We start from the raw sequence: 18,374 nt of genomic DNA on the forward strand, positions 1-18,374 counted from the left end.
AGGCACAATACTCCAAAATTGCTATAGAGATGAAGTTCTTCTTCAGGCCTGGTACATACATGACATCCTTGAGGTGAAGAGGGGATCCTGACTCCCTCTTAAAGGTTACTGTACGAATCTCGGTAGAACTATACCTTCTGTCGTCCCCAAGTTCAATATGCATCTAGAGATCTTTCTCCTCTAGGTCACTGAAAAGCTTTCTACACCCTATCATGTGGAATGAGGTACCTGAGTCCACGTACCACACACTCCCCATCATAGTGTTGGTCATGCATGCGATCAAGGTGAAGTCTAACTCGAACTGTAATGCCAATGTTTCACCTGTTGCTCCTCCTGAGTTCTTATTTATGTGGAGGACACTTTTTAGCATAGTGTATGAATTCATGAAAATTGAAGCATTTTATTTTGGACAAGTCTTTCTTCTTGCCCCCTTAGCTAGATTCTGGTTTGGTTTGAGATTTCTTCCCTTTTCCCTTCTTGCCCTTTCCAACTAATGCAAATTTTTCTTCATCCTCTCCCTTGGATGAAGCTCCATATTTGGCGTTTTTCCTAATTGATTCTTGTACCAAATTGGACCATAAGCATTCCTAATTCGATAATTTATCCCTCTCGCTCACCGAGTCCTAATAGCTAAGCCAGAGTTTTGGAAGGCCTAGAAGAGTTAGGCTCACCAGGTCATCTCATGCAACATTCACACCAAACCCTCCAAGTTCATCTCGAACTTGTGTAAATTTGGTGAGATACTGTGGAATAGTATCATTCTTTTGCATCTTAATGTTTCAAAGTTTGTCTTTTAGGGCCAGTTTCTTGTGGTAACTATTATTCTCGAATAACTCAGTCAATTCCTTCTATATTATGAAAGGAGTTTCCTTGCCTTGGATATCTGAGACAATGTAGTCTCTCACTCCCTGCAGGATTATTCTCCTTACCTTGGCTACATATTTCTTCCATTGGACTAGGTTCTGGGCATAAATTGATCCTAATTTTGGAATGTTTGTCTTGACATATTCCAGCAATCCGTTGTCATCAAGAACTTCCTCCATGCGATCCTTCCAGGCAATGAAATTCAAGTTTCCTTCCAAGGCATACTCTAATCTCAGTCCATTGAAGGTGATTCTCCCAACTCTGAAGAAATCATGCTACAATAAAGCTGCAAATTCGAACCTCCTGAGGGACAACTTCGAAATTCTTGTTCTAATGTGAATCTTGCTCTGATACCATGTAGAAATTTGGTGATATAATTGCAACTGCTCAAGAAATTTAATCTAAATCAAGAGACACAATTATTCTCTACTGCTCTACAAAAATTAATTCACAATTTAGAAAAACATTTGTAAACATGCATCAACCACATACATAAGTACACTAATGTATCTAGGGGAAACCAATTGGTAAAAACCCCTTAAGCCTGCTTTCACTAATCAAATGAATTGAGAATCTATTACAATTTCTAGGTCCAACTCTGGGCTCAACCTGCAAAAGAATAATTGTTATCTCTGCTTAATGAGAAGCTCAGACCCATAATTAGTCAATTTCTACCCCCACCCGAGCTCTTATTTCCTTGTGTAAATCCTGAGGAAATTAGCCCCTGTTCTTTAGGAATTTCCTCCACGATGATTGCGCAATTCCCAAGGATTGATCATTGATTGCATGCAACACCTCTACACTCAAGACTAGTCTACAACTGATGTTACATTGCCTTGGAATCTCCACCACAACTGAGTAATTCGAATTCCTTGCATGGATGAGATATTTTTGGTTGATTGATTTGTTAACCGAATGATCTTTGACTTACATTGTTGTCCCACTGCACAACTTACCTCCAACTAGTTCTATTAACTCTTAGAACTAACTTAACAGAGTACAAATGGAAAGAACTAAACTGGATTGCTATAAATTAGCAATCAACACATGAAAATTGAACTCCAAGCCCACTAACTCAAATTTATTAAGATAACTGAGTGACAAGAACCATGTCACCTCAATTAACTACCTCTAGATTGTCTACTGATGTGGAAATTTTGAATTTTCTCAATTTAACCAAGGCTAAGTCAAATTGAGCCTTTCTTGCTACATTTTTTTACAATTTCCCTTGTGTCCTTTGATGGATATTGGTTGTCTTCTCATCCTTTCTGTGTTTTAGTCCATATGGTCTTTTTTCTTTTGGTTACTTTATAAATATTGGCAGGTCATCCTTAGCTTTTGTTTTCCTCTCCTAGCCAACAAATTTGGTCGGAGTGAGGTTGGGGGAGCAAGGATTCTCATGTTTGTGCATTGTAAAATTTTGACGAATTAATAGAATGTTTTTTATCGACAAAAAAAAAACTAGTGTTATGTGTGGAATGAAAGAGTATAGATCGAGAAAACATATGAGAAATAAGCTACAAATTAATTCATGAACCTATAACTCATGTGAAAGCAAACATGCACACACAATAGAAGTACTGAATAGCCATTACAACCACCATGAAAGTGCACGAGAATCTATGTCAAGAGTAAAGAGTTTCTCATTGATAATGTTGAAATATCTGATACATGTACTACAAGTCCATCAAAATCCAATAGTGGAAGGAGGACTACTCATATCATCTCCAAAATAACTCCCTAGCCCCACCCTATCTGAGTTTAAAATCTCCAAGAGTAAGAATATTCCCAACTACCTAAGTGCTAACAAATATCTCAATTCTAAAAGACTCAAGTGCTAAAAGCCCCTACCTTAGAGGCATGAGGATACATTTATGGAAATGAGTAGGTGACTCTTCGCCTTCCCCATGACTATTCAACTACCTCATAACCTATTCAACTCCTAGTAACTTTCATATTCTTATGACTCTTACATGACTTTTAGCATTTGTTATTTTCATAGTTATGACAAAATTGATATTTGTAATGTGGCAAAGAAATACAATGAGCTTTGATTTTGTAGCTTGGGAGGGGGATATTGTAGTTTGGAAGAGGTCCTTTGGTGTCTTAGCCAAACACTAGGGAAATCTTGGTGTTAGTTGAGTTATCCATCGATTGTCATTAATTACTATTTCATTCAACAATTACCAAAACTTTGGGATGTTTTAGGAACTGATAGATATTGTAGTGAACCTCCTTCTTTGCTTAAAAGGTCTTCTACATTAAGATCCTATATTTGTGCAACAAAAGTTGAACTTTTCTTCATATAAGGTACATCTGCAAGATTATTTCCCACATACATATTGTTATATACCTAGGGGGGATAATATGGGGTACAAAGGGAGGTACCCAAGGGAATAATGTAATAATGGGATGGGCCATAGTAATAAATAAGGTGGTTAACCCATATCATGGAAGGGACCACAAGTAGTTAGTAATAATGTAATGGGCCCATGGTATTAGTTCAATAGTATGAGGGAACCATGGTAATGACCCATGGTATGGTATGTATGAGGCCTATATAGAGGCTAGAGACTCCACATGGAGAGATGTGAAGGATTATTGTATGAAAAGGCATATGGCTTGTGGAGTGTTCTCATTCCTTGAGGAGTGAGTGTATGGTGTTGCCCTACATTAAGGGTTTTGATCAATAATAAAGAAGAATTTTTATTCTACATTCAGATCTTGTTATTCTTGGGTTTATTTATATTATCATATATTTCTGGGTTAGATCTATAACAAGTGGTATCAGAGCACTTTCTTGGGCAAAAGTGAAGAAAATTTTATTTTATTTTATTTTTATTTTTATTTTTTTTATTTTTTTGGCAGGATTTCTGGGGCGGTGAGTTTGCAGATCAGATTTGTACATTTTGGGGCAAAATCTACAAAATCTAATCATAGATCTGCATTCTTTCTGAAAAAATACCCGATTTCAAAAAAAAAAAAAATCGGCCGAATCAGAGTCTGGATGAAAGAGATATCGCTGATTTAAAAATCAGTGGTGTTGCAAACAATTTTTCGGGGCAGCGAGTTTGCGGCGCAGATCTGGACGTCCTGGTGCAAGATCTGCAAAATCTAATTGCAAATCTGAATTCTTTGTGAAAAAATACCTGATTTCAAAAAAAAAATCAGTCGAATCGGAGTTCGGATGAGGGAGATATCGCTGATTTAAAATCAACTCTTTTTTCAAAAAATTTGGTGACGGCGGGAGAGTTGCAGTGCAGATCTGAAATTCCAGTGCCTGGATCAAGATTTCTATCACATGGGCAGATGCAGAATGGTTGTTCCATTTCCAAAAACAGGTCATAATAGAGATTCTGAGCAATATTGACGGAATTGTGGCCATTTCAAATTTTCGCCAAGTAAGTGAATTTTTCTCAAACCCTCTTCATGGAAAATTTTACAGGAAAATATGATAGCCCTACTATTGAAGAATTCATACAAAAACTAAAGATCATATATGGGGTTTTGGAAGTCTATAGTACCAATTGGTTTGAAAGAAGAGGCCGCCATATGGTGGAACTCACTTGGCATCAAAGACTTGTCCAAATTTTCGAATGAAGAATTGGAAAAACTCCTTATGGACAAATGGTCTCAGGCTAGAAAACAAGATAAGGGGAAACATGTGGGGTTATTTCCTACTGGTATATCCTTATTACAGGTTCATGGATTGATTCAAAAGGAGAAGATCATTGTTTCTATAAATCCTAGTTGCAAGCATAATGTTATCAATGTTAATTTGGCAAAAAAATTGCAAGTTCCAGCAAAACACATTGAAAACACACAGGTGGATGATGAGGATGTTCAAGTGTATAAGGATTTGAAGATTTCTATGGATAAGTATGTGTTGCATGGTGATTTTTATACTTCAGAGATGGATAATATGGATGTTGTTTTGGGATATCCTTGGATGGAATCTGTGGGTACTATCAATATTAATGTGCAGAAGAAATTCCTGAAGCTTTGGTATAAAAAGAATAAAATTACATTACAGGATATTTCCATCAATAAACAGGTAGAGTACATGGAGGCTGGAGCAGAAGATGTTCCAGGGACTAACATATCAGATGATGAGCTAATGATGATTGACAATCAAACACAAACAGAGGCTGAAGCAGAAAAGGTTACAGGTGTTGATACATCAGATGAGGGCTCAGTGGTTGAAGTAATATTGGAAGATAAGACACCACAGAAGGCACCACAACATAACAGTCAGGCTCTAGTAAGGGGTTAATTAAATAAAAAGACACCGTGGGTTAAAACTTCAACATATCATCACCCACATCACCCCGCAAGACAACAACCAACAAGATGGCAACCAATTAGCCACAAGGACAACAACCCCCGCAGGACAAATAGAGAGGAGCAAAGACCCACCTACTACACATCAACACAGAAGAGCTACCACGGTCAAATTCCATCTCAAGCGAGCGAGGCACCAACGAGATCGAGGGTTCACCTTTCTCTTGGATGGCTAGATGCACATGCATGGTACTAGTGGACTACTCTTTTGAGTAGATCTTATTATTTGTGTTCTTCCCATGTTTCGGGGACGAAACATGCTAAGGGGGGTGGAATGTTATATACCTAGGGGGGATAATATGGAGTACAAAGGGAGGTACCCAAGGTAATAATGTAATAATGGGATGGGCCATAGTAATAAATAAGGTGGTTAACCCATATCATGTAAGGGACCACAAGTAGTTAGTAATAATGTAATGGGCCCATGGTATTAGTGCAATGGTATTAGGGAACCATGGTAATGACCGATGGTATGGTATGTATGAGGCCTATATAGAGGCTAGAGACTCCACATGAAGAGATGTCAAGGAATATTGTATGAACAGGCATATGGCTTGTGGGGTGTTCTCCTTCCTTAAGGAGTGAATGTATGGTGTTGCCCTACCTTAAAGGTTTGATCAATAAAGTGAATCATTTCTATCTATATTCAGATCTTGTTATTCTTGGGTTTATTTATATTATCATATATTTCTAGGTTAGATATATAACAAGTGGTATCAGAGCTATAACACATATCAGCCTTAAAGTTGGACCTGATAGCATGATTATGACCTTGTTTTCCCTATTCATTGGACTTAATATTGGTGCAAGCCTTGAGGCCACTCATAAGTGTGGCCTGATTTGGCTCAAAATCTTCCTTGTGCGTTTCAAAAAGTACTTCGAGCACTTTTCACCTTGTCCACTCTATGTATACCCTATAATAATTGCATTTTATGGTATGAAGACTTGTCCAAAATCCAAACATACAACCACTCTGAAGATACAAACTCCAAAAACATATCCAATACACTTTAGTGGCAACTCTTTACTACACCTTCACCAAGTTAATAATGATCATACTGCAAAAACCCCAATGTATTATGTTGATAAATCATTTAGGACTATTTTAGCTTTCCAAATCTACCTCTAGGTGGCAAAAGGTGCGATTGAGGGTTCACTTGCAGGTGTGAATATTGAAGGCATCATTCAATATGGAGTTTAAACACTGATAAAGACCCCAAGCCTCCCTCATTGCTATAGATAATCATTGTTCAGGTTTGAGGCTTCTTTTAATCTTACCAAAAGTTCAGTCATAATGGTTTTTATCTTCATTTTCTTGTACTGATTGTCTTCTTCCTTAATTTATTATTGCTCATGCGTATCATTTTTGTTCTAAAATCCTCCATAGCTCTTTTATCTCCAACTTTGCCATCGACAACGTCTACACCTTTTCTTTTGTTTTCTTTTATTTCCTTCTTTGTCTTAGTTCTTATAATTTGGTCATCCTTCTTTTCACATCTTATATCAAGTCCACCTTTTCAACCTCACCTAACAATGTTCTTCTTCCAACCATTTTTAAGGCTTTGTCTGCACTCTTAAGAAGCCACTCTGAGGAATTGCTCCTTAAGTTTTTTCCAAGCAACCAAAGATTCAATACATAGTCCACAAGTACATCATGTTCCCCTCTTTATGATTTCATATAAACAATAATATAAATAATGCAAGACACCATAATTATCATGATGCTATGAACAAATGAACACACTTGCATAAGACTCGAACAAATAGAGATAAATACCCAAATCATGGACACTTAGACCAAGGATGTGTGTTATGATGTGTAGTGATCACCCTTACTCTGTAAAATATATAGTTATCATTAATGAACTCTCAATTTATAACACTTAGGATGTGCCATTCATTATTCATAACATTGCATCCATATACAAAATGGTAGATTGCATATAGACTTCTAGATTTGCAACGATTGGAGAATAGATTGTTGGAGTATGCATGTTGTTGAGACGATACATTATAGAGAAGATAATGGTACCTTGTCGTCATTGTTTTGAGATTAAAATTGTGTCCACTTCCTTAAACACCCCCATCTTGTTATGAATATGAGAAAACTAAGAATCAATGCAACTTTATGTGCAATCCATGTTGAGTTCTTAACCAGAGAAATGTGAAGTCCTCATCTACCTCTCATAACACTAACTTGTTGAAAAATATGTATAATAGGACAATAATGATGTGCCTCTTCAATACTCTTTTATGCATTGTGATGCTTCGTTATCTCCCTAATTGGTTATATTGCGCTAGTGCAAGAAAGTTGAGCAGCTAGGGTTGCGTTGCAATGAATTTAACTAGCACAACCACATTAGTAAATGTGGTCGATATATGTTGATACACCTTAATAATTATTAAATATTTTTTAGAGATTTAAGCTAATATTAAACCCTAATATTAATTTAACTTGAGTGTTGTAAGAAAATTATTTAAGCCACCATAATACCAATAAGTCAATCAATTGATTCATTTTTTGGCATCAAAATGACATAGCATTTCTGAATAATAATAACTTAGATAAGGAATTGTAAACCTTAATACATACCTATTAGAGATTTCTCCTATTTGAAGTAACAAGAAACCCTAATGTACATCTATTTAGGTTCTCTCATTGTTTATTGTTTTCTCTTAGCCTTCAACAACCAAAAGTGCTAACCACCACATTGTACAATACATTGGAAGTTATTTCCACCATTTATATAATTCATATAAGGTGAATGTGAATAGGATAAAGATGGAGCATAGTGATAATAGAAGTAAAATAACGGTGTCTAAATAGCTGCAACATTATTTAAGTTGCAATAAGAGACACTCATAAGTCAAGTTATAATTGAATTACATTTACCATGCAACTTATAATCTATACCAAGTCATAGTGGTTGGACATGCATGCCGTTCAAATAGGAAAAAATGGTTTACGTATATATTTAAATATTTAAAAGAAGCAAAGTAATTTAACTAGGGACTCCTAAAAATCATTCGGAGATACCATAATGAATAAGAGATAATTTGAGAAAAAGTTTTTATTTCAATCTTACAAGAAGAAGCTTCAGAGCGTCAAGCCAAGCAAGGATGTATGGAAAAATGCTTAGCGTAGCAGGGATTATTGTGGATCCAATAAATATAGTGGAGCCTCTTTTATTACTTTGTTCAAAAGGGTTTTTATAATTTTATGTGAAAAAACCCTAAAATCATGGGTGAAATCTAACTGAAAATTAACTAGACTGGAAGTTCTCTGTTAAGTGGGGTGTAATTTTTGGTAGTCTTCGTATACAACATGAATAGCAACAGGATCTTCGATGGTAGCCTATTGTTCATGCATTGGCTGAAACTCTTTGTCAATTTCTAGTACCCCAGGAAATAGTAAGGTGAGGGTATGAAACTGCGAAACTAAGATATGGGGAATGAAAGGGACGAATGGACAGAGTGGAATGAAATGAATGCATTTAGCGAATGGGGAATGAAATGGATGGATGGAGAGAGTGGAATGAAATGAAATATTTTTAGTTATATTTTAAAATTTGATACTTGTATTAGCTGGACACTTGGTATTGAAACTAAAAATGATTTGCAAACCTTTAATATTGTTTGTTGGAAGATGATTAGATGAAGAATATTCCGACGAGAGCAATCTTAACCGTTCGTCTAAGTAAAAATCAAAATTCTCCAGGCCCACTTCCAATATAGACCACGCCTATCGACATAATTAAACTTCTAGAGATTTTTAGTGGATTCTTTTCGTTTATTTTATTAATCTTAATTATGTGCTTTCCCTAAAACATGAGATGGTATGATGTTTTGATCATTCATTACATGATCTTATCTAGCATGGAGGTGACACATTAAGAAGCATGGTTATGAAGAAAAATAGAGACTTCAAAATCATGTCCATGATTCTTTGAATCATCAATGATTTATATAAAAGAGTAGCAAAGACGCAATGTAAATTAGCTTCTACAGAGGGAAAACAATCTAAAATTAATATGCAACATGATAATCTTCTAATGCTCATTAAAATAGGTGATGAAGGTTGTAGTATGGGTAAGCAGTGAAGACATGGATATTGATGAGGTATGAGTAGACAATGAAGACATGGATATTGATGAGGCATGGGAGATACACTGGACATAAACAAGAATGATTCAATATTGGTAGTTGTGATGCTTTTCCCTCTTCCTGGCCTAAGCCCGTTCGTTTTGTAATACATATATAAAACTAAACATCTTCAATTTGATGTGATGATATGATTAAGTTTTCATGATGGTATTATAAATGTTTCATTGTGCCATTATGCTTAACATATAGCAGAATCCATTCTATGATATCCTTCATAATATTCTATGATCATATTTGGTGGCATAAAAGGTAAAGACTTAAATTAACTATTATTTTAAATCCTTTGTGAAATTTTTATGCGCAATTTTTAAGAACTGATCATTAACTTGCAACATCATTGGTTGTATCATTTTTTTCCTTTCTTATTGTTCAATTAATATATGACGTGCTTGAGACCTTGTGTGTTAACTACCAGTTTCCTAAATTCATACTCTTTGCTCACTTACATGAACTTACACAATAATACCATACCACCACACTTAATGCATGTTTCATATTACATACTAGCACAACCACATTAGTAAACATGCTTGATATACCTCAATAGGCCTCAATAGTTATTAAGTTTATGGTATAGATTTAAGTTAATATTAATAAAATTTGAGAATTGTAAGAAAATTATTGAAGCAACCACAATACCAATAATTCAATCAATTTATTTATTTTTTGGCATCAAAATGGCATAAGATAAGGAATTGAAAACCCTAATATATACCTATCAGGTGTTTCTCCTATTTGAAGTAACAACAAACCCTAATATACATCTATTAATGTTCTCTCATTTATTGCGTTTTCTTAGCCTTCAGCAACCAAAAGTGTTGATGTCCCTCTTCATCGTAGTGTACAGTACATTGGGAGTTATGTCCATCGTTTGTATAATTCAGAGAAGGCAAATGTGAATAGGATACAGATAGAGTATAGTGATAACTTAAGTAAAATAACAATGTCGAAATAACTGCAACATTATTTATGTTGTAATAAGAGACACTCATATGTCAGGTTATAATTGAATTATATTACCATGCAACTTATAATCTATACCAAGTCATAGTAGTTGGATATGCATGTCATTCAAATAGAAAAAATGATTTACATATATATTTAAATATTTAAAATAAGTAGATTAGTTTAACCATAGACTCCTAAAAATCATTTGGAGATACCATAATGAATAAGAGCTAATTTGAGAAAAAACAAATATTTCAATCTTACATGAAGAATCTTCAGAGCATCAAGCTTAGCAGGGATGTATGGAAAAATGCTCGGCGTAGCAAGGATTATTAAGGATCCAATAAATATAGTGGAGCCTCTTTTATTACTTTGTTTAAAAGGTTTTTTTATCATTTTATGGGAAAAAACCTTAAACTCATGGGTGAAATCTAACTGAAAATTACTCGAACTAAAAATTATTTGTTAAGTGGGGTATACTTTCCGATAGTCTTCGCATACAACATAGATAGCAACAAAATCTTCGATGGTAGCCTATGGTGCATGCATCACCCAAATCTCTTCATCAAGTTTGGTACCTAGGGAAATAGTAAGGATGGGGAATGAAATAATGAAACTAGAGGATGGGGCATGAAAGGGATGGATGGATAGAGTGGAATGAAATGAATGCATCTAGCCAATAGGAAATGAAACAAATAGATGAAGGGAGTGGAATGAAATGAAATATTTATAATTGTATTTTAGAATTCAATACTTCTATCAAGTGGACACCTCGTATTGAAACTGCAAAAAAAAAAAAAAAAAATTGCAAGCATTTGATATTGTTCGTTGAATGATGTATTAGATGAAGAATATTCCCATGGGAGAAAGTCGTAGACATTCATTTAATTAAAAATCAAAATTATCCAAACGCATTTCCAATATAGACCACACCTATCAATGTAATTGGCCAACGTTACAGTGTAATTGGAGTGAGTAATGTAATCGCAGGATTCATAGTAGTTTGCAGGGGACTACTACTATCTCTTGTGCCATCGCTACAACGCATTCATACCTATATGTTTGTGATGTGGTGGATCCTAATTCTATACTTTCCTCTCTTTACCATATTCCTCAAGTTCCCGAGTATTTCTTCATTGTCATTTTTTAATTGATTTTCCTATTTTTTACACCCATAGTTCTATGTTGTACTAAATTTTCATTCGATGTGTGGCTCTGTGATGACGAGTCACTTTACCTAAAGGCTTTCTTCCGTTGTCTTCCTTATGGGGCATTGTTGCTTTTTTTTTCACTTTGGCTCGTAGAATGCTTCTCTAGGTCATCAATCCTTTCAGGTTACCATCTCTTACATTCATCAAAACAATTATCATTGCCAAGAAAATTGTGAGAGCTATTGCTTATCAAAAGAGAGAGAATAAAATTGAAGAGGAGGTTCTTGAGATGGCCTTGTAATTTGCCTAGGACTCATCTCCTCCTCTGGTCCAAGCCATCCACCAGGAGCTTGATTTGGGGGCAATGTAATTTTCAATGGCCTAACTAGGAAAGGAAGATCAACAAAGTTGTATTTCCCAATGTCTATGCCATGTTGTAATATAAAGAACCACTTTCTTGTATCCAGATCCAATTCAGTATCATGAACTTCACCTTCTTCTCTACTTGGTGAACCTTGCACACCAAATTCCATAGCATTATGATTTTGAGGAACAAAGGGTTTAATTGTTGCAATCGCTTGAGAATATTCTTGATCCATAAAATATGGATCTGTCTAAATTTTAGATGAAGGTACAACAATTGGTTGCATCTGATCAACCAGATGTGCCATAATTTTTATATCTTGATTGTCTACACCATTAAAGGTAGTTTCAGGTTGTACAACTGCATTCGATTCTTGTAGGTTAAGCCTCCTCTCCACCTTCGAATCAACCATGCCCTCTGGTAAAGGTAGATATCTATTCACATTGGGATCATCAACTGAAATCAAATAAATTCTAACATCAAGTGTAGGGGGGAGAATTTTTACATCAACGTCATAAAATACATCAACCATATTTTGCAAAATACCTTCATCAAAATCCTTGAAAAAACCACCAAATATTACAGGCAATGTTTCTTGCAACACACAATACTAGAACAAGGTAACTAGTCTTTGCCTGTGGAGCATAATATGTGTAAATATCAGAACAACATGAAAATGGGGTTGATCTTTTGTCCTCTCAAACCTTCATTCGATTAGCAATTACCATTTCCATCTTAGGATAGTAGAGGTTATCATGAAAAACATTCAACAAGGACCCTTTTAAACCAATTTCACACAAAGTACAATGTCAAGGAGCTCTGTGAGATTGATTAAGTGAGCCCCACTATCAAGAAGCCTCCACATCTCTAATGCATAATCCCTTCCAAAAATAGTGCAAATATAAACTTCAAAGCGTTTATGCCCCTTCAAGGTTAAATAGTTCCTAATTTCTTCCCAAGCGGGTCGTAACCTAACAAGGACAATGGTGTCTCGAGTATTAGGATTGATCCAGTATAAAATCATTATTTTTATCCTACAATCTGATAAGTGGTGAAATAATGGGACGGGTCTTGTTTGACTAGGATCAAACAACTTCACATTCAACATTGATCAACTTCCCATTGTCAAAGATTTGATCATTGTCAACATATTGCTTCAAAATTGCCTCATCTTCCTGGTATTCTTTTAACTCTGCTACCATTCCAAAAATATGTTGAGGATCTACTTTAGTTCTAATCTTGCGTTGGAGGGTATCAATGCAACCCAAAAAATAATGCAATGTATTACTGATAACAAGTGTTTCAGCCAAGTCAAAGACAATTACTAGAAACTTAGATTGAGCATTACCGGACAAGAATTGTACATTCCTAAAGATATATTATAACCCCAAAACATGGCCTTTGATCACACATATTTCTTGATAGCATGGCCACTAGATGTAGCTCCTTTCATGTGATTGGTATGATAGTAGTCATGGTGTCAAGCCTATCATTGTGTCTATTTGATGCAAATGATTTCCAATAACCACCTCTATGATAATTTATTGATGTTGCTATGCTTGATTGAGCCACTTGTTTATTCTACTCATTTGATGACCTTGAGAAAGACTGAATATTTTATTAATCTGGCCTTTCGAGCAACATCTAAAATCATAAAGTGATTTGACCTATGGTTGGTTGAACCTGCATATGCATCTGGATATGATGATCTATTTGTTAGGATATTCCGACACATAGGATATAGTTAAGTTCAACTTGGTCTAGTGTAGAGTTAGGTAAAGTGTGTTTCTTTACCGTTGTACATTTTGTAACTTACAATCCGACGGTTCACTCTCTCCTCGGTATTACCGACACTTGATCCGTGGCTTGACACCCGATTGGTCCATGAGTTCTATTTAAAGCGCATGGAGGGTCATTGTTCGGGTAATCCGTGCATGAGAGAAGCTTATGTAAATTTTCATTCTTTGATTAATAAATTGCCTGTAGTAGCCACGTTGGCGCAGGCCGTGGACTGTTTCCCTCTTTGAGGGTTTTAACCACGTCAAAAATACTGGTGTATTGATCTGTGATCTGGTTGTGAGCGGTGTCCTTCTGTTGTTCTTTCTGAGGAACTTACCCTGTAAATTCCTACATGGTATCAGAACTATTTGAGGGCCGCGTCCGTTGGTGATCCAAATCTGAAGCCGGTAGAACTGCATGCGGCTGTCGTTTCCTAGATCTGCTCTTTCTGACTGCTTTCGGGCCGAGAGGACTGCTCTGTTGCATTCGGAGCATCTGTTCCAGTGAGGAACCCCTTTCGTTTCACACGAAAAGGTTTTCGGTAGCCCTAGCTGCGTCATTTTTTAGATCGGGAGGTATACAGTGTTTTTGCAGTTTACTGTTATTTTCTCTCTGCTTATTTCGGTTTCGATTTATTTAGCCCTTTTTTTTAATCGGATCTATACCTTTCATTTCTGCGTATGCTCTTTGCCCTGCGACTCTGTGCGATCTGGGCAAATCAGAAACAGAAAGGAAGGATTTTTCTCATGCGTATGCTCTTTTCCCTGCACCTTAGTGTGATCTCGGAAAATCAGAAACATTGAGAAAAATATTTAGTTTTTCAGCTAAAGCTAACTTTGAGATTTTTTTTTTTTAAATATCTAGTTTTTTGGCTAAAGCTAACTTCGAGCCGCAAGGTTCGTTTTTCTTTGCATATTCGTGTTGGGTTTTGTGTTTTGTGTTTTGTAGGGAAAAAGAGCTTTCTCAAGGCAAGCACGCAAACCAAGGCCCCCCCCCTCTCTCTCTCTCTCTCAAATTTTTTGTATAGATCAATTGGTTCAAAGCTATTTTAAGAGAGTAGAGGTCTTGGGTTCAAGTCTCCATTTTGTGGGGGCGGATTTTTTCATTCCCGCACATTCGCGCACTTTGCCGGCAACTTCAACAATTTTTTTTCAAAAAGCCATAACTTCTTCATGCGGAAGCCTTTTTCAGAGCCGTTTTTTTTAACACAGCCTAATTTTTCGAGATCTATCCATTGGAACACTTACTTTCAGCATCTTCAGCTTCAGTTTTTTTTTTTAAATGGAAAGTCCATGCCAAGTCATTCTTGACAGCACTAACTACTTCCAATGGATAGCCTACATGGAAGATTTACTTAGAAGTAAAGGTCTCTACAGAATAGCCACAGACCAAGAGAAGAAACCAAAAGATGAAGACAAGGCTGCAAAATGGGAAAATAGACAAGATCAAGCACGTGGTTTGATACAGATGTCTATTTCTCCTGATCTTAGATTCCATATTGCAGAACTTGAGACTCCTCATGAAGCATTGGAAAAACTCACTAAAGTTTTTGGGATTAAAAATGAAATTAGAGCCCATCAACTTGAAAATGAGTTGCTTACATTGGATCCTAATATTTTTTCTTGCATTGAAGATTTCTTGTCCAAATTCAAGACCCTTAGATATCTTTTGGAAGGTGTTAAGGTTAAGAAAGAAGATAGTAACCTTATTTATTCCATCCTTACTAAGTTGGGACCAGCCTACTCTGTATTTGTTTCCACCTTCCATTCTACAAGGGAAGCTTTCATTTGTCAAGGAAAAGACTACAAGGCCCCTTCCTTTGACTCTTTTTGTGATTCTTTAATAAGAGAACAAGAAAAACTCTTACACCTTGGTCTTCTTAATCTTGGAAACTCTTCCACGAAAGCGTTAGCCGCCCAGCAGCAACCAAATTCAAAGAATCCTAAGAAGTCATATCCTCAAAAGAATGGTCCTAAACCAACTCAGCCTCAAAATGAAAGATCATTTCAGCAAAATGATAAGACCAATAAAAACAAATGGAAGAAGACTGATAGACATTGTAACTTTTGTAATCGAGATGGCCACTTAGAATCTAAATGCTTTAAGAAGATGGAAGCCTTGGAAGCCGCAATGAAGAAACATAACATCCATGTGGAGCATACTTCAACTTCAACTTCCGGAATGGCACTTTCTACATGTCGTTGTCAATCATCTCAGTCTGGTTATGCATTAAATGTATCTTCTTCCTCTCCTTCTCATGAGTGGCTCATTGATTCTGGAGCCTCTTATCACATGGCCAAAAACCAAGCCATGTTTTCTTCTTTAAATGATTGTAACACCAAAAATATATATGTTGGTGATGATAGATCTCTTAATGTTGTCGGGACTGGAACTGTTCATCTAGACAATGGTCAGTTTAATGATGTATTATGTGTTCCAACCTTATCCTGCAATCTTCTATCTGTATATCAGATAACTCATTCAGGTGAAGGTAAAATTGTTGAATTTTCACCTCATGATGTTGTAATCAAGGATCTAAGAGATCCTAAACAGATTCTAGCTACTAGTATTGCTGATGATTCCACAAGGTTGTATAAATTTCACAACTTTGGGTCATCAAATCTTCCCTCAGTATTTGTTGCTCATAATGATGAAGTGAGCAAACTTTGGCATGAGCGATTTGGTCACTTAAACTATCGCTCCCTTCAGCATCTATGTAAAGAAAATATGGTGACAGGTCTTCCTATGGTATCTTGCAGAGATGGTGTTTGTTCCGGATGTGTACTCGGAAAACATCATCGGGACAGTTTTGACAAACGTGCCTCTTGGCACGCCTCAGCCCCTTTACAGCTTGTGCACAGTGATTTATGTGGTCCACTTCCTGTTGCTTCATTCTCTGGCTGCAAGTATTTCTTAACTTTCATTGATGATTTCTCCAGACGCACTTGGGTATACTTCTTAAAACTCAAGAGCGAAGTATTTAACACATTTTTGGCCTTCAAAGCCTTTGTTGAAAAACAATCTGGACATCAAATTCTTAAGCTAAGAACTGATAATGGTGGAGAATATGTTAAAAACACATTCATCAACTTTAATGGAATTCAAATGCAACATACTGTTCCATACACTCCACAACAAAATGGTGTAGCTGAAAGGAAAAATCGCACCTTAAAGGAAATGGCTAATTGTATGCTGCAATCTAAAGGACTCAGTCTTAGTTTTTGGGCCGAAGCAATTAATTGTGAAAATTATATAATCAATCGCACTCCTACTAAGGTTCTAGAGAATATCACTCCAGAAGAAGCTTGGAGTTCCATTAAACCAGATGTAAGTCACTTTCGTGTTTTTGGAAGTGAAGCATGGGCCCATATTCCAGATGAAAAGCATAAAGCTTTAGAACCTAAGAGTGAGAAATGTACTTTTGTTGGATATTCTGAAGATGTAAAAGGTTATAGACTTATTCCATTTAAGTCCAAAAATGTTATCATTAGAAGAGATGTAAAATTTGATGAAAATAAATCGGCCTGCGAGCCTAGTCCGGCGGATGTGCCACCTCTTCCTATCTCTTCTACTTTTGAAAACATTTCTTCTTCAGATGATGAAAGTGAGGATGATAATCCTCCCCCACCTTCTCAGGATCCTCAACTTCCAAGATGGGTCCGTGCTACTCGGGATGCAGCAGGTGATCTTGCCGGTGATCCTACAGATCAGCGACGTACACGTTCTCAGTTCGAAAGAGCCTCTTCTTTACTGGCTCAAGCTCCAGTAAATCATGATCCTGACACTTTTGCAGAAGCTTCAGGCCATCCACATTGGGAAGCAGCTATGAATGAAGAATATCATTCATTGTTGGCAAATGATACATGGGATCTTGTTCCTCTACCAAAGGGACGCAAACTTGTTAGATGTAAATGGGTTTACAGAACCAAGTATGGACCAGATGGGAAAGTTGATAAACATAAAGCTCGTCTTGTTGCTAAGGGCTTTTCACAGGTTGAAGGCATTGACTACACTGAAACCTTCTCCCCTGTTGCCAAAATGAACTCTATCCGCCTTGTTCTTTCCCTTGCTGCCTCTTTAAAATGGGAAGTCCATCAGATGGATGTTAAATCTGCCTTCTTGCATGGGGACTTGCAGGAAGAAATCTATATGGAACAACCCATTGGCTTCATACAAACAGACTCCAGCCTTGTTTGTCGACTTAAGAAATCCCTTTATGGTCTCAAGCAAGCTCCTCGGGCTTGGTATGCCAAAATGGATAGCTTTATTTTAGAATCTGGCTTTTCTAGGTGTGATTCTGACAATACTGTCTACACCAAGAAAGTGGGCAACTCTCTTATCATCCTTGTTCTTTATGTTGATGATCTTATTCTTACTGGTAGTGATCCCAACCTTATAAACCATGTGAAGTCCAGCCTTAAAAAGAAATTTGAAATGACAGACTTAGGACACTTACACTATTTTCTCGGTCTTCAAGTCTTGCAATCCAAGGAGGGTATTTTCCTTTCCCAGTCCAAGTATGCTTGTGATATTCTTCGTCATTTTCACATGGAAGACTGTAAGCCAGCCCCTTCTCCCTTTCAGTCTCTTGTACTTCTCCTGAAGTTGATGCTACCTTATACCGTCAACTTGTAGGAAAACTCTTGTATTTAACCCATACTCGTCCTGACCTTTCCTTTGCTGTTGGCCTTGTTGCTCGTTTTATGAAAAACCCCCGTGAAAGTCATTGGAAAGCAGCTAAAAGAATACTTCGTTATGTTCGA

The 18,374-nt window shown here is 36.5% G+C and overlaps 1 pseudogene; it reads right to left on the bottom strand.

Moving 5' to 3' along the window:
* Nucleotides 1-11,707: 11,707 nt before the first annotated feature.
* On the bottom strand, nt 11,708-13,308 carry LOC149251515 (RNA polymerase II C-terminal domain phosphatase-like 1 pseudogene; annotated as a pseudogene).
* Nucleotides 13,309-18,374: the final 5,066 nt, after the last annotated feature.

The sequence above is a fragment of the Pinus tabuliformis genome, chromosome 7 (genome assembly GCF_031772625.1).
Source record: "Pinus tabuliformis cultivar Carrire ecotype Pingquan chromosome 7, CPIR1, whole genome shotgun sequence".
Lineage (NCBI taxonomy): Eukaryota > Viridiplantae > Streptophyta > Pinopsida > Pinales > Pinaceae > Pinus > Pinus tabuliformis.